The sequence below is a fragment of the Pygocentrus nattereri genome, chromosome 4 (genome assembly GCF_015220715.1).
Source record: "Pygocentrus nattereri isolate fPygNat1 chromosome 4, fPygNat1.pri, whole genome shotgun sequence".
NCBI classification, from domain to species: Eukaryota; Metazoa; Chordata; class Actinopteri; order Characiformes; family Serrasalmidae; genus Pygocentrus; species Pygocentrus nattereri.
Genome location: NC_051214.1, coordinates 50,529,060 through 50,533,958, shown reverse-complemented (window position 1 = coordinate 50,533,958; position 4,899 = coordinate 50,529,060). Strand labels below are relative to the sequence as shown.

The 4,899-nt window shown below is 43.2% G+C and overlaps 1 long non-coding RNA gene across 1 annotated transcript in view; it reads right to left on the bottom strand.

The window, feature by feature from the left end:
• The window catches only part of LOC108413331, a 4,220-nt gene extending 1,478 nt beyond the window's left edge, over positions 1-2,742 (bottom strand). Inside the window, exons 1-3 of the long non-coding RNA XR_005130213.1 lie at positions 2,649-2,742; positions 2,300-2,509; positions 618-801 (exon numbers count right to left, since the gene is read on the bottom strand). This is a non-coding gene — a long non-coding RNA (uncharacterized LOC108413331). The remainder of the gene's footprint in view (positions 1-617; positions 802-2,299; positions 2,510-2,648) is intronic.
• Between the last annotated feature and the right edge of the window lie 2,157 nt (positions 2,743-4,899).

Genomic DNA, 4,899 nt, shown 5'->3' with positions numbered 1-4,899 from the left:
AATTATAAAGTGAAGCTGCACTACAGGTCCACACGTTTGTGGGCACATGCTTTTACATCGTTTCTTCTAAATGTGAAAAGAAAATTCCGTAAATGTTCAAAATTCTTGCATAATTCAGCGTTTGAGAGAGATTCAGAGGGTTTGGTGTGAACTGGTTCAGTTCTTTACAGTGGTGGTGATGGGAACCAGACGTCGCCATGACTACAACACAAATATAGACATTTTATTTACCATCCAGAACCACCAGAGAACCTACACTTGTTTCATATGGAATGTTGTTTTCTATTGGAACTGTTTTGCCTCACAACACCCTGCAAATTATGTATCCTTCTACCATGAATGGATTTTACGTTCTCAAAACTCTCATAAAGCAGTGTCCCAGACATCAGGCAGTGAATTCAGAACCATTTCATGTAGGAACTTTCTGTGAGGAGCTTTTAGAGTCTGGACGTCTGGTTCCCATCACCACCACTACAGTTTTGACTCTAGAAAAGAGCCCTTCACACCAAACCACTGTGAGTGACTTTGTTTAAATCTTAACCACTTAAAGAAACGTGAAAGACTTTTCTGGGAAGACTTTACACTAGATGTGAGCATTGAGCATTAGTGAGTATTACCTGATGTTGGATGGTCAGTTCTGGATCACTCTAACTCATCCCAAAGGCATTGGATGGAGCTGAGTCCAGAGAACACAACCCAATGCTGGGGGGCCTGGTGACCTTAGGCTTGCGCAGCGAGTCCCATTCTATGTGTCAATGCTTTTCTATGAAGACTGTACAAGCTGTGTCAGCAATAGGTGACCTTAAAGTAGATGAATCTAATAATTAGATGCAATAATGACAATTATTGCAATGGTGAACACCATAAAACAATAATTCACTATTTACAGTGGAATAACGTCTTTAAACAGAAAACAAAACAGTGCATAATTAAGAAAATAAATGCAGATAAACTAAGTTACGTGCTATTCAGTGGAGTGCACGTTATTTCTGCTTTGGAAGTCATTATTGATGTCTTCATAAGACATTTCCGCCAGTCTCGTGGCTGACAGATAAATATAATAAATCCTTGCAGGGCTCCGTGGCGGCTCAAAGACCCTACACAACTGTTTATACAGTTTAGAGCAGCAGACAGCCCTGGCAGACTGTTCTGACAGACAGTTCATTACTCTGCTATTGCTGCAGAGCTTTCTTTCTCCAGGTGGGGGATTTAAGAACCAGACGGTCTCTGAGAATTTCAGATGCTGGAATGAACTCCGTGTGAACTCTGTGTGAACTCAGGTTGAACTTATCAGCCTGGTTCCTATTTGGCTGCATGTCTAAGATCGTTTCAGCAGACCTGTTACCTCATATAAACCCATCGCAGCTTTTCTGAACTAATTCCCTGTCTTCTGAAAGTGGAGCTGCTCAAGACTGGAGGTTTACTGAAGATCAGGGCTGTAAAAATAAATAAATAAATAAATAAACATGCCAGTTTAATAAAAGCAAAAGTGTCCTACAGCACTGTTTTATGTTCAAATGATCTGTAGCGTCCACAGAACATTTTTGGGATCATGTCTGGATTCAAGCCTTAGAGCCCCTGCAACCTGTTCATCACATCACTATTGATAGTTTTCTGATGACGTCATGTCGACTGCAACCGTTTTGGTAGCAACATCAAGTTCTTTCAGCAGTGCTGTGGCTGTTTGTAATGAGAGGAAGCAATAATTGATACAGCAGAGGCAGTAAAACTCTTTAAAAAGAAGACTTTTTAAACCACATTTTTAAAGAATTTAAAAAAATATCAACTGATATGCACTTATGCATTTATTTAGGTAGATTAATGCATTTGTTGGGGTTAAAGCAATGCACTTATTGAGGTAATTTAATGCATTTATTTGGGTTAAAACATTGCATTTATTGAGGTAAGCCAATGTTGGCTTCATATTCGCCAACTATTGTAATTCATTCTATGTTCAAGATACCTGAGTGTAATTACAGTAACGTTTAAGGTGGAATGGAAAATTCAAATGAGAAGCTGGTGAATAAGAACCTGACTTTAGCTTCATATTCTTTTACTTGTTATTGTAAAATCTCACACACTCGAATATTCTGAACTCTGGAGATGCAGGTTTACGGATCCACCAATCTAACTAATCTTCTCCTCGTAGTGTTTTCTGAAGACGCATCTAAAGTGTCCACGTATCTTTTCACGTTGTTTGTGGTGATTCTGGTTTGCTTTGTTGGTGTTTATCCACCTGCTGGGCTGTATCTGCAGTAACAGTGATGAGGTGAGCTCTGTCAGAGTTCAGTTCACCTACCAACAAGGAGACGTGGTCTTCCTAATGATGGAATCCAATACTATGAATCCAGCCTGGCTACAATGTAACCTCTAGTACCTGACCTTGACCAGACTTCTCCAACTTCTCTGCATGCTTTATGGCCCAGAGGGATAACAAGGTCATGGAAGCCTTCCTGAGGGCAAGCCCAAACTTCCTCTGATTGTACCACTGCCCAAATTAGTTGGACGCCTGAGGATAAAAAGAAATGAGATGGCCACAAGAGGGTTTGGCAGAAATGAGATACAAAAACAAGCCAAGGTCAAAACCAGAAGAGCAAATATATAATACATGGGGCTGCGCCAAAGAGGACAAAAACAGAAAAACGTACAAAAAACCCAAACACAGAATCCAAAAACCAGCAACCAAAACCAAAAGGGAGTCAGTGAAAACCACAGGAAAGACAAAGAGCTGAGGAATGCTCAGTGTCCTCTGAAGACGAGAGCAACTCTTCACAAAGACCGTGAAACAAGCAAGTATTTATAATGACGCAGAAATTGGTTACAGGTGTAAACAGGCAACGTTCGGGTGACGTGGAGCGTCCTAGTTCATCTGATAACATGGTTACGAGGTGGCGTGGTGCTGCAGTGGGTAGGAGCAATAAGGCCCTGGGCTCGATTCTCTGGCGGGGTGTTCTTTCTGCATGTTCTCCCTGTGTTTGTGTGGGTTTCTTCCAGGTGCTTCAGTTTTGCAGTCAGGCCAATTGAAGATGCTAAGTTGGTGTGTGTGAATGTATATGTCTGTGTGTTTGTCCTGCGAGTGCTGGGATAGGCTCCAGCTCCCCCCATGACCCAGGGGGATAAGAGGCTTAGGAAGTGTGTGTGTGTGTGTGTGTGTGTGTGTGTGTGTGTGTGTGTGTGTGTGTGTGTGTGTGTGTGTGTGTGTGTGTGTGTTTATCCTTTTGATTTCCATTTGACTGTCACAGTTCCATGTATCGCTGCTGTCGGAAACGAAACCTTGCATGTCCATTTTAGTTGTTTTTCAGTCTTTGACGTAACTGGAAAACGTCTGTTTCCCTTCACGTACATGATAAATGGACCAAAACAAATGGCCCACAATTAACAGAAGTCTGGTTCCACTGACTTACATTAAAAGAAAAGTATGTTGCTTCTTTCAAGTTCAAGTTCAAAGTGTTTATTGTCATTTGCACAGAGGAAACAAGTTTCCTTATATACAATGAAAAGCTTACTTTGCTCCTCGCTAAGAATGCCAGATATAACATTAAAAATACAAAAGAGTATATATACAAGCATATATATTAATCAAGAAATAACGCACTAAATATAGGCTACTAATAGAGGTTTTTAAATTTACAACAGGTTAGGTTACAGTGTATAAATTACAGTGGTATGGATGGATGGTGCTGTGCCTTGCCGGGAACATGATTGTCTGCAGCAGAAATGAGTGGTAAAGTGCAATAGTGCAATTGTAAACATGTGCTACAGTTAAAGTGACAGTAGGTGCAGGTTATTCCTGAGGAAAGAGTTCTTTACCAGTGGGATACACATCACACGTCTGTACCCAAGTCTGGCAGACCGAAGTGTGAATAGTTATTTCTGGTTCAGAACTCTGATTGCGGTGGGGAAGAAGGAGTTCTTTAGTCTGGAGGTCTTACACATCATTTTTTCTCCTTTTTCATTTTTTCTCCTTTTTCATTTTTTCTCCTTTTTTCTACATATATATCCATCTCCTTTAACAAAGAACCCTTTTATGAGGATGAGCGAGTGAGTTGGGGGGGTGTGTATGAGGATGAGCGAGTGAGTTGGGGGGGTGTGTATGAGGATGAGCGAGTGAGATGGGGGGGTGTGTATGAGGATGAGCGAGTGAGTTGGGGGGGTGTGTATGAGGATGAGTGAGTGAGTTGGGGGGTGTGTATGAGGATGAGTGAGTGAGTTGGGGGGGTGTGTATGAGGATGAGCGAGTGAGTTGGGGGGGTGTGTATGAGGATGAGCGAGTGAGATGGGGGGGTGTGTATGAGGATGAGCGAGTGAGTTGGGGGGGTGTGTATGAGGATGAGTGAGTGAGTTGGGGGGTGTGTATGAGGATGAGTGAGTGAGTTGGGGGGTATGTATGAGGATGAGTGAGCGAGTTGGGGGGTGTGTATGAGGATGAGCGAGTGAGTTGGGGGGTGTGTATGAGGATGAGTGAGTGAGTTGGGGGGTGTGTATGAGGATGAGTGAGTGAGTTGGGGGGGTGTGTATGAGGATGAGTGAGTGAGTTGGGGGGTGTGTATGAAGATGAGTGAGTGAGTTGGGGGGTGTGTATGAGGATGAGCGAGTGAGTTGGGGGGTGTGTATGAAGATGAGTGAGTGAGTTGGGGGGTGTGTATGAGGATGAGCGAGTGAGTTGGGGGGGTGTGTATGAGGATGAGCGAGTGAGTTGGGGGGTGTGTGTATGAGGATGAGCGAGTGAGTTGGGGGGTGTGTGTATGAGGATGAGCGAGTGAGTTGGGGGGTGTGTATGAGGATGAGCGAGTGAGTTGGGGGGTGTGTATGAGGATGAGTGAGCGAGTTGGGGGGGTGTGTATGAGGATGAGTGAGCGAGTTGGGGGGGTGTGTGTATGAGGATGAACGAGTGAGTTG